The following is a 15,798-nucleotide window of genomic DNA, read 5'->3' on the forward strand; positions in this document are numbered from 1 at the left end:
TTTTCTATTTATCTGTATTTGTATTGTGTGATTATATAAACAAAGAGGTTTAGACCACTTATTGCAGACGTACTCTTTAGTATTCAGCTTCATACATATGGGCTACATTTATCACTGTCTATTCTACACTGTTACAGAAGAAATTAGTCTGCCATTGTGACTTATACTGTCCATTCTAAGCATTGACTGGACATTGTGAATGGGCAATTAGCTGACCGTTTTACCTGTCTGGTCACTGCCAGCTATTGCCCATTGGTAACTAAGGAGACCAAAGCCTCTTTCTCTATTGTGGATTTCCATGCCAGTTGAGGATATACTGTTGCTGTCTCCATAAACAGATTTTTTAAAATCTTTTTACATATTTTACATCTCTAATTAAATGTTAAGTATTAAATTGTCTATTATACCCCTGCTGCATTTCTACTTAGACTGGGTATCGTTAAAAAACATAGATCATTTTTTGCTGCTCTTATAGAAAGTCAGCATACCCCCAATATTAATTAAATCCTGCTAAAATCATCAGATTTTGCCAACATTTCTCCAATGTACAGTACAGACCAAAAGTTTGGACACATCTTCTCATTTAAAGATTTTTCTGTATTTTCATGACTATGAAAATTGTACATTCACACTGAAGGCATCAAAACTATGATTTAACACATGTGGAATTATATACTTAAAAAAAAAGTGTGAAACAACTGAAAATATATCTTATATTCTAGGTTCTTCAAAATAGTCACCTTTTGCTTTAATGACTGCTTTGCACACTCTTGGCATTCTCTTGATGAGCTTCAAGAGGTAGTCACCAGAAATGGTTTTCACTTCACAGGTGTGCCCTGTCAGGTTTAAAAAGTGGGATTTCTTGCCTTATAAATGGGGTTGGGACCATCAGTTGTGTTGTGCAGAAGTCAGGTGGATACACAGCTGATAGTCCTACTAAATAGACTGTTAGAATTTGTATTATAGCAAGAAAAAAGCAGCTAAGTAAAGAAAAACGAGTGGCCATCATTACTTTAAGAAATGAAGGTCAGTCAGTACGAAAAATTGGGAAAACTTTGAAAATGTCACAAAGCGCTGTTGCAAAAAACATCAAGCGCTACAAAGAAACTGGCTCACATGAGGACCGCCCCAGGAAAGGAAGACCAAGAGTCACCTCTGCTTCTGAGGATAAGTTTATCCGAGTCACCAGCCTCAGAAATTGCAGGTTAACAGCAGCTCAGATTAGAGACCAGGTCAATGCCACACAGAGTTCTAGCAGCAGACACATCTCTTCAACAACTGTTAAGAGGAGACTTTTTGCAGCAGGCCTTCATGGTAAAATAGCTTCTTGCAGCGGCATGCTATTCTATCCGATTTAGTTGGACCATCATTTATTTTTCAACAGGACAATGACCCCAAACACACCTCCAGGCTGTGTAAGGGCTATTTGACCAACAAGGGGAGTGATGGGGTGCTACGCCAGATGACCTGACCTCCACAGTCTCCAGACCTGAACCCAAACAAGATGGTTTGGGGTGAGCTGGACCGCAGAGTGAAGGCAAAAGGTCCAACAAGTGCTAAGTATCTCTGGGAACTCCTTCAAGATTGTTGGAATACCATTTCTGGTGACTACTTCTTGAAGCTCATCAAGAGAATGCCAAGAGTGTGCAAAGCAGTCATCAAAGCAAAAGGTGGCTACTTTGAAGAACCTAGAATATAAGACATATTTTCAGTTGTTTTACACTTTTTTGTTAAGTATATAATTCCACATGTGTTAATTCATAGTTTTGATGCCTTCAGTGTGAATGCACAATTTTCATAGTCATGAAAATACAGAAAAATCTTTAAATGAGAAGGTGTGTCCAAACTTTTGGTCTGTACTGTATATGTTGTGGAATACCTATACTAACTATAAACGAGCAAATCTCTCCCTGACTTAGCAGCAGTTCTCCCTACTCTGCCTGTTTCCGGGGTAGACTATGACAAGCATGGTAGCGCCTGGTCTTATATAGACCTGATGACGCTGTGCGGCCAGGCAGTCACTATACTGCCCACAACCAACATGGCTACGGCATTACAGTAGATGGCAGGCAATCCCTGCATGTTTATTGCCGCTCTAAAAAGCGCCAAACATGCAGGGAGGGGACCCAAGTTCAAGCCCGAGCAACCTGAAAATACAAGCCAAGCTTATCGAGCATCATGATCCTCTGGCGAGTACCGAGCAATGGCAAGCACATTCACTAGTTAGATACTAATAGAGCATAATTTTACATTTCTGATTTTAAAATGATTTTTTGACTAATTGTGTTTGAATAATCTCTTTTAAATAATGGTACTGAAAAATCTTTTCGTATTGAGGTTTGAGACTTACAATCATGCATTGTCCCTTTTCTTATTTTGGTGCAATAGCAGGAACTATAGCTCAGCTTTTTTGTAACTTTGAAGTCCAGATAAATAGTTATTGTCGTCATATGAGTTTCTTAGGAGTCAGTGAACTGGAATGTCTGAAGTAAAATGGCCAAACAAATTCTCGTTAAAACAAAAAATGTGATTGATATTCTGTCACAATAATCTATAGCTGATTGTGAAGTGGTTAGACTACAATGTTAATTGGAAAACTTACTAACCTATATGTTCCTTTTCTTTGCAACACCCTTTCCTTTTTCAAAAACAAATATTACTTTAAATATTTACTCTATATCCATCAGTCAATCTACTCCTACACATCAATCTTTTGCACTGCTCAGGGTAGTATTTTAATGCATATTTTAAACATTATCATGCAATAGGATGTCTTTACACTGTAATATTCTCATATGTGATGTCGATATTAGCTTTTTTGCAACTCGTAGTAATGCAGAGATTCACTTTAGCAAGTATAAAATAGGTTTCTCAAGGGCAACATAAAGTGATATACAAACAAAAAACATTCATTAAAAATATTCGTATAAAGTGCTTGTTTTTTTTAGGAAAATAGCAGCAATATTAACCTCTTAATGAATACTACACTGTCAATGGGCTAATTACAGATACCAAGTTTATGAACTTAAAGGTATGATAATTGATTGTATCCCATAAAACCCTAGGGGCAGCAACAAACATAGAAATTTTCTCTGTAGAATGATACTTTGAATCTATCAATCTGAAGCACTAAATCCCAAGAGTATCAGTCTCAAATATTCTCTTTCTTGTCTCCTAGAAAAAAAAATGCTTCATATTTTTACTTTAATGATTTTGCTATTTTATAAAAAAAATCTGAAAAGGTAATAATTTTTGATTTTTAAAGTATAACTATCATTATATCATATTTTACCTCCATTGTGCAAATAAAGGTGCTCAGCTGCCCATGTGCTGTATAAATATTGTAAATTGGTGGCCCCTTGGTCCATATGATGTAACATGGTGGAGGTAAAGAGATTTATCCGTGGGACAATTTTGTGCATGCACTGAGCAGTAACCATATGTGTTCCGTTCCGCATACATGCAGATACAGTCAGCAGTGTCTATCATATCAGCTTACTGGGTGTTATCATTACATCTTATTGATGTTGATATCACCAATATACAATGTTTATGTATTACGTACATTGCTTTTCTATAAAGTGGCACGTTCATTTAGTCTAAGTTCTAACGATAAATATTTGGAGCATTTTGATGCTTCATATTATTGATGCTCAAAATACGCAGCAGACTACAGTTTTAGAAAAGTGCATAGGTATTATAGAAATCTCATGCCCACTGTGGTTTTGCATTATGCTACAAAAAATGTACCTGCAATGCTATTTTGAAATCTGCAACATGTGAATTTCTTTAGCTGGAAATATGTGCTTCTTTTGCGGATTTCGCCATGACGTGAATAACATGAGGAAATCGCAAATAAAAAGAGCCTATGCATTTTAATTGTGTTTCCATAACAGCTCTGAGTCTTTACACATAGGGATACAAATGTATGTAATCCATGCATAACTTTATTGCTAAAGTTTTATCAAAGTTAAGTAACAGTAAGTTTTCAAAACAATGCAATTTTATTTAAAGCATGCCATACCAAAAGGACACAAAAAAGTGAAGCTGAAAACCACAGCTAAAAAAACACAATAAAAATGCATGTTAAAACGTATGCACTCAGAAACGTATTAAAAAAAAACAAGTACCTTAATTTAGATAATTGGTGCAGAAATGCTGTAGAAAATCTTTAGATTAAAAAATACAACAAATACTCATTGGTGTGAACAAAACCTTAATGTCTGTTTAAGGCCATGCTCACAAGTAGTGCAAACGCAGAATTTTTGTGCAGAAAATCTACTGTGTTTAACAGTGTTCATGCAATGTCGATATAATTATATGAAAACTCATGTCAATTTTGCATTTAAAGATTCTGTTGTAATGTGCATTTTTTCAGTGCAATTTTTTGCTAAATGTTTCTATAGGAAGACTAAAAAGGCCAGATGCATAATACAATGAAAACGCCTGGTGCCTGGTCAAAATCTGTGTATACCAGCACCGGCGTAGAAAGTGCCAACTCAGGATAAATATCTAGACAAAGGACAATCAGAGTTTAACTAGCATTAAAATTTAAAGGGATCCTGTCATGTCCTAGCTACTATTTACACTGCCCCCATTGCTTTGTTAGTGATACAATGTGCATTACTAACAAGCTTTTTTCATTAAAATTGATGGTGTTATAATGATTTTATAACATTTTATATACTTTGTCCTACCTGCTTGTTTTCAGTCATAGGGGTGTGATCCTGCTAATCAGTCAGGGGCGGACGCCGCGTTCAGTCACTGAAGGCGCCGCCCACTTATTTGAATATTGCTGTCGGCAAGCGCTGATATTATTGGGGTGCATGCGCAGTTTTAAATGTTCGGCCTTGGGTCCCCATGTGTGAGCAATAAAACTGTGTAGTTTGCAGCTTCACTGCGCATGCGCTAGGTCCCCGCACATGCGCAGTGAGGCTGTGTAGTTCGCAGCTTCACTGCGCATGCGCTTTGTCCCCGCGCGTGTACAATGAGGCTGTGTAGTTTGCAGCTTCACTGCGCATGCTCTAGGTCCTCGCACGTCTACAGTGTGGTTACCAAAGCGGGGACCAGTGGGACATAGAGCATGCGCAGTGAAGCTGCGTGTCCCTATTTTCTGAACTGGTTGTAAAAATTTTTTTTCTGCATTACATTTATTGTTGTACAGTGGGGCTGCTCCATATTGTGCCATTTTGTTACTTGCATGTTGGCTGTGTGATTGAAGCCTCTGTTTGACACTGTGGCTGAGTGTTACACTGGTGTTTACACACCATTACGCTTTCTTACTTGCTTTTCCCCCATATACACGGCGGTGCAATGCGCCTGCGCCATGATCCCCCTCTTGCTCCGCGCACACCCGGCTATTTTTCACCCTCTGCGGATTCTCGGGAGCCATGGCAATGCATGGAGGTTGTCACGGCCGGGACCTGCGCGGCGGTGATCTGGGAGACCCGGCGCATGCGCCGCTGAGCACCTCTATGGGTGGCACCCTGCTGCCAATTACTCAGTGGCTGTCATGTGATTATACACGTGACCAACATATATGGATATTTAAGGTCCTTTCACATAGCACTCCTCAGCTTCTTGATAAAGCTGCAAAACTCCTTAGCGAAACGCGCATTCGTTTTCACCACCTCCATCTGCAGCACTCCAGGGTCTGCTCTGCCTGACTTTGGTAAGATTTTAGGACCTAAAGTCAACTTTAGATATACTATGGCATCAGGTGTTTATCCTCTATTCGTTAGGTTATGGCCCCTTTTTAATTAGTATATACTGCCTTTTACCATATTGGCAGCTACACTCTCTGGCAGAGTTACTCTGTTGCCCTGCAGTTTCCTGGCACACTGCACTTTTCTCATCTGTTTACTTATTGCTACTTGACTGTTATGTACTATGTATATTTATACTTCAATAAAACTTTAATTTTTATGCTAGTTAAACTCTGATTCTCTTTTGTCTAGATGTTTCTATGGGAAGTCTGAAAAAAAGCACATAAAAAACTCAATTCCATTTATAAGTGCAGAATCCCAGCATTTCTCCACCAAAAAGCACACAGAAAAAATGGAAAAACTCTGCACTAAAATGCTAGAAATGCTAAAAATACAAACAAAAAGTAAAGTGCAAAGTGCTAGTGCAAATACTAATGATAGATTTTTAAAGTGCTTCATTGAAAAAAGAGCAGATATAGTGATAATAACATACCATATTTTGCTGATTATAAGATGCACCGGTTTATAAGAAGCATCCCAAATTTTGGGGAGGAGAATAGGAAAACATTTTTTTTTATAAACCGGTGCCTTTTATAATCAGCTTAATTTGGGGGCCGAGACATTGGTGGAGCATGGTCCAGGTGGCAGGGTCGAGGCAGGGCAGGTTGTTTGGAGGCAGGAGTCGGGAAATCACTGTTGCGGGGAGATTGCTGCTGTTGGGAGATCGCTGGTGCCAGGAGATCACTGCTGCCGGACACTTCTGCCTTCTGGCAGAGGCAGGAGTTGGGTGATGGCTGTGGGCCCATGCTTGTAGTAGGTATTCTGTGGTGCGGGGGCTCTACCGACAATTTGTAAAAGCCGGAACCCTGCACCTTCCATACTTTCCTATTCAGGGGTCTCAGGGAAAATGGCTACCGGAGGCAGCGCATGCTCAGATTGAGATCTCGGCACCCTAGATCTCAATTGCGCACGACCAAACTCCCCTTGTAGTTGGGAGTACTTTGGCTAACCAGGCAGCTAAGGAAGAAGCAAGACTCCCTCTGACAGGAATACTGACCATAGCAGATGCGGAAACCCCAGGAGACTCAGTGATAACAAGATGGAGACTGTCTGTTATAATTGTGTAACAACTCACGCAGGAAAATAGATAAAACACTAAAAAACTGCAACTGTATTTCAGCAAAAGCGGAAAAAAACAGAGTCCAAAGGCAAACATTACCAAATTCATGTACATTATGGTGTGTAGTTATGCAAATATTGTGCTATAGAAAAAGTTTTTTCTTCCACAAACCAATGACAGGCCAGATCTGATTATTAAAAATAGAATTTATTTTTTTAAATTTAAAATAAATCTATATAGTTTAGATCATATGCTTGGCTAAAAAAATAACATACCTGAGGATATTTGGAATCCATGTAATCAGAACAAATATGGGAATATACATAAAGGCATACAAAATTAGAAACTTTATTTATTTAAAAATTATTAGACATGAAATTGAAAAAAAGCATTATTTTTTTTTTGCCCTTTTTTAAGAGTTACGAAAAAAAACAAAACACCCCTATAGTGTATACTGTAATGCCAAAAAAGGCCCTGCTTATCCTGAAAAAAAAATAATATCAAATTTTTGGGGATACATACAAATTCTCCAAAGTTGTAACCAATCAAATAAATGCCTAGCAAAATCGTTACATTTACTCTGGTTAGTTTGGCCCAGAATGCATGCTGGGGATAAAGATTAAATTATAAAGTATTTTGGTAAAAAAAACACCAAAAAATGCCGCAAACCTAAAAGCCTTCATGGCTAAAAGCCTATGGCTGAGTGCACACGTTGCATTTTTTCTGCATTTTTTTCTGTGCAGATTTGTCACAAAACCTGACCTGAAGGGTTTTCTGTTGTCAGCAAGGTGAATAAGAATCCTGAAGTCTCTTGCACATATTGCTTATTTGTGACTTGCAGATTTGGTGCAGATTTAAATCTGCAGTATATCAATTCTTTCAGCATTTTTGCTGAAGATTTCACCCATACTAATGAGCTGGGGAAAAACTGCACCAACAACGCAAGTAAAAACTGCACCAATAACGCAAGTAAAAAATGGGGCAAAAATGTGCGTTTTTCCAGCTGCATTTTCTCCTGCTAGGAGATGCAGAAATGGTGCAAACATTTCAGCTTCAAATACATAACGTGCACATACTACAAAAGTGGTTTAAAGCCTTAGAATTTCCAGTTGATTTTCACCTTCTTTAGATCGGCATTGTTCCCAATAAATGAAAATCATGTGTTACACAATTTTTAGACTGTCCTAAAGCTTTATTCACATGACCTTTGCTTTGTTTATTTTGGGCATTCTTCCTTTTTTGGGACAGACAGACAATTTGAACAATATGGCATAGAGTTGCATAAGTGATTCCATAGTAGACCATCATAAAATATCGGCTTACACATCAAACATAAAGTGAACAGAGCTTTTGACGTTATTACCAACATGTACTTGTTTTATTCATAAATATGCCATATGTGACCTGCAAAAGTTTCCAGAACTACGGTAGTCTATTTTGGATCTGTGACACATTGATAAATGTTCTCCAATGAGTCAGTGAACCAATGTAATAATTCATCACAAAGGCTTAGATTTCTACAACAGTAATTTCCTAAAGCACCACTGTAGGGATGGAAGTAATGCATTGCCTCTGTAAAATCTGTTACAATAAATATTTACTTTACATCAAATGAACAATGAGAGATATGAAAGCAGCAAGCTGGAGTAATAACATAAAAGATAAATTCTTTTGTAGAGGTCTGGATATGTGCAGCACAAATTCATATACGGTATATTCTCTTCAAAAATGTTATGAGTATTGACATTGACGTGAGAGACTGTTTGAGCCTCAAAATGAGCCATTACATTTTACCCTAGAAACATAATAAGAGAATGGAGCATGCACAATATTTTTCTCATATCGATAAACCTGCATGTGCCTTTTTATAAATCATTCAATGTTTTAGTGCATGGTCAGTTTTCAGAAGAGACCATGTGATATGCTGAAAAAACATTTCTACAGCTCCAGCAATTTCTGATCTAGCAAAATAAAGAACTCAATTTATGCCTATATTAATGATTTAATAGGTTAATAAACAAATTTTGGTAAAACAAATTAAGATAATTGAAAGTAATGTAATGTGCTTTGACTAATGTTGAGGCCCTTATTTTTAATGAGGACTAAGTATAAAATAGATTTGCAAGCCATAACATATGCCTAGGAGGGGCATAGCTAAGCAACTACCTGGTGTTTGCTAGGGCTCCTGATGGTGGAGCTAGACTTGAACTGCAGGTTGCCACCAGGTGCCACTCCTAGGCTGTCCACGGTACTGCAGCTGCTGACCCTAGGGGTCAGGATTGCAGATATGGACACAGGCCTGGAGTCATTAACAAGACAGGTTCCGACACTATTCAGACAACACAGGTTCTGGGTCACAAGGCAAGACAGTTTCAGAGTCACTAGCAGGACTGTATTTGGGCACTGTTCAGACAGCACAGGTTCTGGGTCTCTGGGCAAGATGGACACAGATTCAGAGTCACTGGCAGGACAAGATTCATTTAATGAAACAGGCTCAGACAGTATGGAGTCTGGAACGCTAACCAGGACAGACACTGTTGCTGGTTCAAGTACCACCAGAAAGGTTACAGGTTCAGGTACCACCGGAGCGGCTTCAGGGTTTAAGTACCGCTAATTCAGCCTTAGGTACTGCAGGAGCAGTGGCATTGTTCAGGTACCGTGGATGAGGCTTCAGGCTCAGGTACCACTGGAGCGGTGCCAGGCTTCAGGTACCGCAGGTGTTGTGTCAGGTTTCTTGAACCACTGGAGTGGTATCAGGATTTATGTCAGGGAAAACAAGTTTGCAGTCAGACTTGCCCTATAATTCCCTTTAGGAATGGAATGCACTACTTGACAGCAGAGTGTTTGCACCCTAACGATTCGGAGTGGTGTGCCCGCTCAATGGAGGATGTCCCTGACCTATCCCTAAATCTCCTTAGACAAACATACAAACAACATCACGCATATTGACCAAAATCAAAAACAGTCATGTCGTAATTGACATGCTGATAATCACACATCAATTATGTTAGTATGGGGAAGAATGCTGAACATCAAAGCCAAGTATAAGATATACTGATCTCATGAATCAAGTTTCTCAGATAGAGATTTGTCAGAAGGGCAAGATATATCCCCCTAAAACTGGTATATAAATGGGAACCAAATAATGTCAGCTCAATTACCCCAACCAGACAGTAGTGTACTGTAAATACACAGAGACCGATATTTACAGATGCACATTAGTCATATATACGCATATAATAGACTTATGTGATCTTCAGTCCATTTAGGGTCCCGGCAGATGCCTTAGGTGATGGTCCTTTTAGTCCTTAGACATGTAGCTGACCAATAGTATAGTCCCACAAATTGCAAAGTTCTTGATTGTGGACTTCAGCCAAAATATCCCATCTAGTTTGGTACCCACATAGTTGGTCCCTCCAGATGGTTTAATCCCAGCAGCAAAAGAGTCCCTTTATACAGTCCCAAAGCGTTTCACCACCTCCTCATTCTGGGGTTCATCAGGGGACAATAATGTTGGAGGAGAAAGCCACAATTGGTACAAAAGTAATCAATGCTTCCAAGCCGGAATATAGCCGTGCCTGGAATAACATGCAACACTATATATTTATATCTCCTTGCCAATTGAAGATGAGCCACAATCCATCCAAATTGACCCGGATAGTGAACGCACTTAGTGCGGTCGCTTCCGGTAATGCTATGGAGCTGAAACGCACCCCACATTCCAATAGTTACATCATATCGCGGTTGCGCAATGACGTGTATCACATCACTTCCGGTAGTGCCATGGGGATGGAACGCAAGCCACGCTCCAATAGTTATTTCGCAGTCGTGCAGCAGCATGAATCCCGTCACTTCCAGTAGTGCCATGGAGATGGAACGCAAGCCGCGCTCCAAATGTAACATCATTACATGGTTACGTAACAGTGTGGAACGGATCGCTTCCAATAACGCCATAGCATTGGAACATATTATGCATTCCAAAAGGAATGTCAGTATGCATTCCAAAGAGCATTCTTATCGCAACCCAACAGTCACAGATTTCTATCGTGGAGCGTAAGCTCAAACAACAGAGTGGCAATACAGTCATTTCGGTCACATCAGTGACATAACAATGTCACTAAAATTGCAAAATCATAACAGCTCAATGTGTACATATATGGACATAAAGGAACTTGCACAATCACAGGGAAACTGTCCCTGCCCCTAGGTAGAAGGTATAACACATGTCACTACCAAAGCTGAGTATTCCACCATAATTCAATATACTGTATGTATGTATATATATAAATACATGACAAACCATAAGATGTAAATAAGCAGCAGTTATAATGCTAATAAGAAATCCAATTTCACCTAATGCTACTCATGACTAGAGATGAGCGTTGTGCGACTCGAACTGTTCGCCAATCTCAAATTCGAGCTGTTTTGGGCGGTGTTCGAGCCGTTCGGCGACCACGAACGATTTGAAATAAATTCGGCTGTTCGAGGTTATGTTCGATAACTGTTCGTGCACCAAAATCATAACTGGATTTTTTCTCAGTAATGATGAAAATTAATGTTAATACGCAGTTTGAGTGTACAGCGGGGCGGGGGGAGGGGCAGGGGATGGATCTCTGCAGGAATAATGAAGATCTCCATTTTTTTTTTCTCTTTCCCGCATTTACAGTGGGGAGGTGCAATCTGTCAGCCTATCAGCAGCGTACACACGGAGCAAAGTGCTTTTTTTCACACAAGCAAGGGCATGTGTCATTGGCAGTGTATGTCACATGCCCTTGCCCTATAAGATCCAGCCATTTTCCCCGTCGACACCATTTTCTCACTGCTGCAGCTGCGTGTTAGACGGCACCACTGTTGCTGTGTGCGCTATACCTTGTTAATTTCAAGACAGTTTTCGCACAAATCTACAGATAGCTTGGGAGTAGGGAATAGTTGTGATTGCAGTCCTTTTAAGGACTAGGTTACAGCATTTCCTACGACTTTTATCAGGCAGGTCTGTGCTCTTAAATAGATAGGTTGTGGGAGTAAAGACTAATTGTAATTGCAGTCCTTTTCAGGACTAAGTTACATCAGTTGCTATCAGTTTTTGCCAGGCAGGTCTGTGCCAGTGCTGTGCAAGCTTTTTTCACAGCATTTGGCTAAATCTAGCAAAGCTAATCCTTTTTGGCCTATTGCAGAGTGTGTTAGTCAGTGAAGTAGCCTATCTGTGTTGCAAGCTACACCACCTGTGTATAGAATGCCAATTTTTTTACTGCACCTAGTGAAGTAAAACCTTTTGGGCATAGCATCATTCTATTAGTCCATCTATACTGACCTCCATCAGGTTGCAAATTGAATATAATTTTTTTCTGCATCTAGCTCTGAAAAAATATTTGGCCTTCTAGCAGTGTGTGGGACTTGTTCTATTAGTCCATCTATACTCACCTCCATCAGGTTGCAAACTGAATATAATTTTTTTCTGCATCTAACTCTGAAAAAATATTTGGGCTTCTAGCAGTGTGTGGGACTTGTTCTATTAGTCCATCTATACTGACCTTCACCAGGTTGCAAATTGAATATAATTTTTTTCTGCATCTATCTCTGAAAAAATATTTGGCCTTCTAGCAGTGTGTGGGACTTGTTCTATTAGTCCATCTATACTGACCTCCATCAGGTTGCAAACTGAATATAATTTTTTTCTGCATCTACCTCTGAAAAAATATTTGGGCTTCTAGCTGTGTGTGGGACTTGTTCTATTAGTCCATCTATACTGACCTCCATCAGGTTGCAAACTGAATATATATTTTTTCTGCATCTAGCTCTGAAAAAATATTTGGGCTTCTAGCAGTGTGTGGGACTTGTTCTATTAGTCCATCTATACTGACCTCCATCAGGTTGCAAATTGAATATAATATTTTTCTGCATCTAGCTCTGAAAAAATATTTGGGCTTCTAGCAGTGTGTGGGACTTGTTCTATTAGTCCATCTATACTGACCTCCATCAGGTTGCAAATTGAATATAATTTTTTTCTGCATCTAGCTCTGAAAAAATATTTGGGCTTCTAGCAGTGTGTAGGACTTGTTATATTAGTCCATCTATACTGACCTCCATCAGTTTGCAAACTGAATATAATTTTTTTCTGCATCTACTTCTGAAAAAATATTTGGGCTTCTAGCTGTGTGTGGGACTTGTTCTATTAGTCCATCTATACTGACCTCCATCAGGTTGCAGATTGAATATAATATTTTTCTGCATCTAGCTCTGAAAAAATATTTGGCCTTCTAGCAGTGTGTGGGACTTGTTCTATTATTACATCTATACTGACCTCCATCAGGTTGCAAACTGAATATAATTTTTTTCTGCATCCACCTCTGAAAAATATTTGGGCTTCTAGCTGTGTGTGGGACTTGTTCTCTTAGTCCATCTATACTGACCTCCATCAGGTTGCAAATTGAATATAATATTTTTCTGCATCTAGCTCTGAAAAAATATCTGGGCTTCTAGCAGTGTGTGGGACTTGTTCTATTAGTCCATCTATACTGACCTCCATCAGGTTGCAAACTGAATATAATTTTTTTCAGCATCTAGCTCTGAAAAAATATTTGGCCTTCTAGCAGTGTGTGGGACTTGTTCTATTAGTCCATCTATACTGACCTCCATCAGGTTGCAAATTGAATATAATTTTTTTCTGCCTCTAGCTCTGAAAAAATATTTGGCCTTCTAGCAGTGTGTGGGACTTGTTCTATTAGTCCATCTATACTGACCTCCATCAGGTTGCAAATTGAATATAATTGTTTTCCGCATCTAGCTCTGAAAAAATATTTGGCCTTCTAGCAGTGTGTGGGACTTTTTCTATTAGTCCATCTATACTGACCTCCATCAGGTTGCAAACTGAATATAATTTTTTTCTGCATCTACCTCTGAAAAAATATTTGGGCTTCTAGCTTTGTGTGGGACTTGTTCTATTAGTCCATCTATACTGACCTCCATCAGGTTGCAGATTGAATATAATATTTTTCTGCATCTAGCTCTGAAAAAATATTTGGTCTTCTAGCAGTGTGTGGGACTTGTTCTATTAGTCCATCTATACTGACCTCCATCAGGTTGCAAATTGAATATAATATTTTTCTGCATCTAGCTCTGAAAAAATATTTGGGCTTCTACCAGTGTGTGGGACTTGTTCTATTAGTCCATCTTTACTGACCTCCATCAGGTTGCAAATTGAATATATTTTTTTTCTGCATCTAGCTCTGAAAAAATATTTAGGCTTCTAACATTGTGTGGGACTTGTTCTATTAGTCCATCTATACTGACCTCCATCAGGTTGCAAATTGAATATAATTTTTTTCTGCATCTAGCTCTGAAAAAATATTTGGCCTTCTAGCAGTGTGTGGGACTTGTTCTATTAGTCCATCTATACTGACCTCCATCAGGTTGCAAACTGAATATAATTTTTTTCTGCATCTACCTCTGAAAAAATATTTGGGCTTCTAGCTGTGTGTGGGACTTGTTCTATTAGTCCATCTATACTGACCTCCATCAGGTTGCAGATTGAATATAATATTTTTCTGCATCTAGCTCTGAAAAAATATTTGGCCTTCTAGCAGTGTGTGGGACTTGTTCTATTATTACATCTATACTGACCTCCATCAGGTTGCAAACTGAATATAATTTTTTTCTGCATCCACCTCTGAAAAATATTTGGGCTTCTAGCTGTGTGTGGGACTTGTTCTATTAGTCCATCTATACTGACCTCCATCAGGTTGCAAATTGAATATAATATTTTTCTGCATCTAGCTCTGAAAAAATGTCTGGGCTTCTAGCAGTGTGTGGGACTTGTTCTATTAGTCCATCTATACTGACCTCCATCAGGTTGCAAACTGAATATAATTTTTTTCAGCATCTAGCTCTGAAAAAATATTTGGCCTTCTAGCAGTGTGTGGGACTTGTTCTATTAGTCCATCTATACTGACCTCCATCAGGTTGCAAATTGAATATAAATTTTTTCTGCCTCTAGCTCTGAAAAAATATTTGGCCTTCTAGCAGTGTGTGGGACTTGTTCTATTAGTCCATCTATACTGACCTCCATCAGGTTGCAAATTGAATATAATTGTTTTCCGCATCTAGCTCTGAAAAAATATTTGGCCTTCTAGCAGTGTGTGGGACTTGTTCTATTAGTCCATCTATACTGACCTACATCAGGTTGCAAACTGAATATAATTTTTTTCTGCATCTACCTCTGAAAAAATATTTGGGCTTCTAGCTGTGTGTGGGACATGTTCTATTAGTCCATCTATACTGACCTCCATCAGGTTGCAGATTGAATATAATATTTTTCTGCATCTAGCTCTGAAAATATATTTGGTCTTCTAGCAGTGTGTGGGACTTGTTCTATTAGTCCATCTATACTGACCTCCATCAGGTTGCAAATTGAATATAATTTTTTTCTGCATCTAGCTCTGAAAAAATATTTGGCCTTCTAGCAGTGTGTGGGACTTGTTCTATTAGTCCATCTATACTGACCTCCATCAGGTTGCAAACTGAATATAATTTTTTTCTGCATCTACCTCTGAAAAAATATCTGGGCTTCTAGCTGTGTGTGGGACTTGTTCTATTAGTCCATCTATACTGACCTCCATCAGGTTGCAGATTGAATATAATATTTTTCTGCATCTAGCTCTGAAAAAATATTTTGTCTTCTAGCAGTGTGTGGGACTTGTTCTATTAGTCCATCTATACTGACCTCCATCAGGTTGCAAATTGAATATAATTTTTTTCTGCATCTAGCTCTGAAAAAATATTTGGCCTTCTAGCAGTGTGTGGGACTTGTTCTATTAGTCCATCTATACTGACCTCCGTCAGGTTGCAAACTGAATATAATTTTTTTCTGCATCCACCTCTGAAAAATATTTGGGCTTCTAGCTGTGTGTGGGACTTGTTCTATTAGTCCATCTATACTGACCTCCATCAGGTTGCAAATTGAATATAATATTTTTC

Source organism: Phyllobates terribilis, unplaced genomic scaffold (genome assembly GCF_046119375.1).
Source record: "Phyllobates terribilis strain yellow unplaced genomic scaffold, ASM4611937v1 Scaffold_3__8_contigs__length_932513732, whole genome shotgun sequence".
Lineage (NCBI taxonomy): Eukaryota > Metazoa > Chordata > Amphibia > Anura > Dendrobatidae > Phyllobates > Phyllobates terribilis.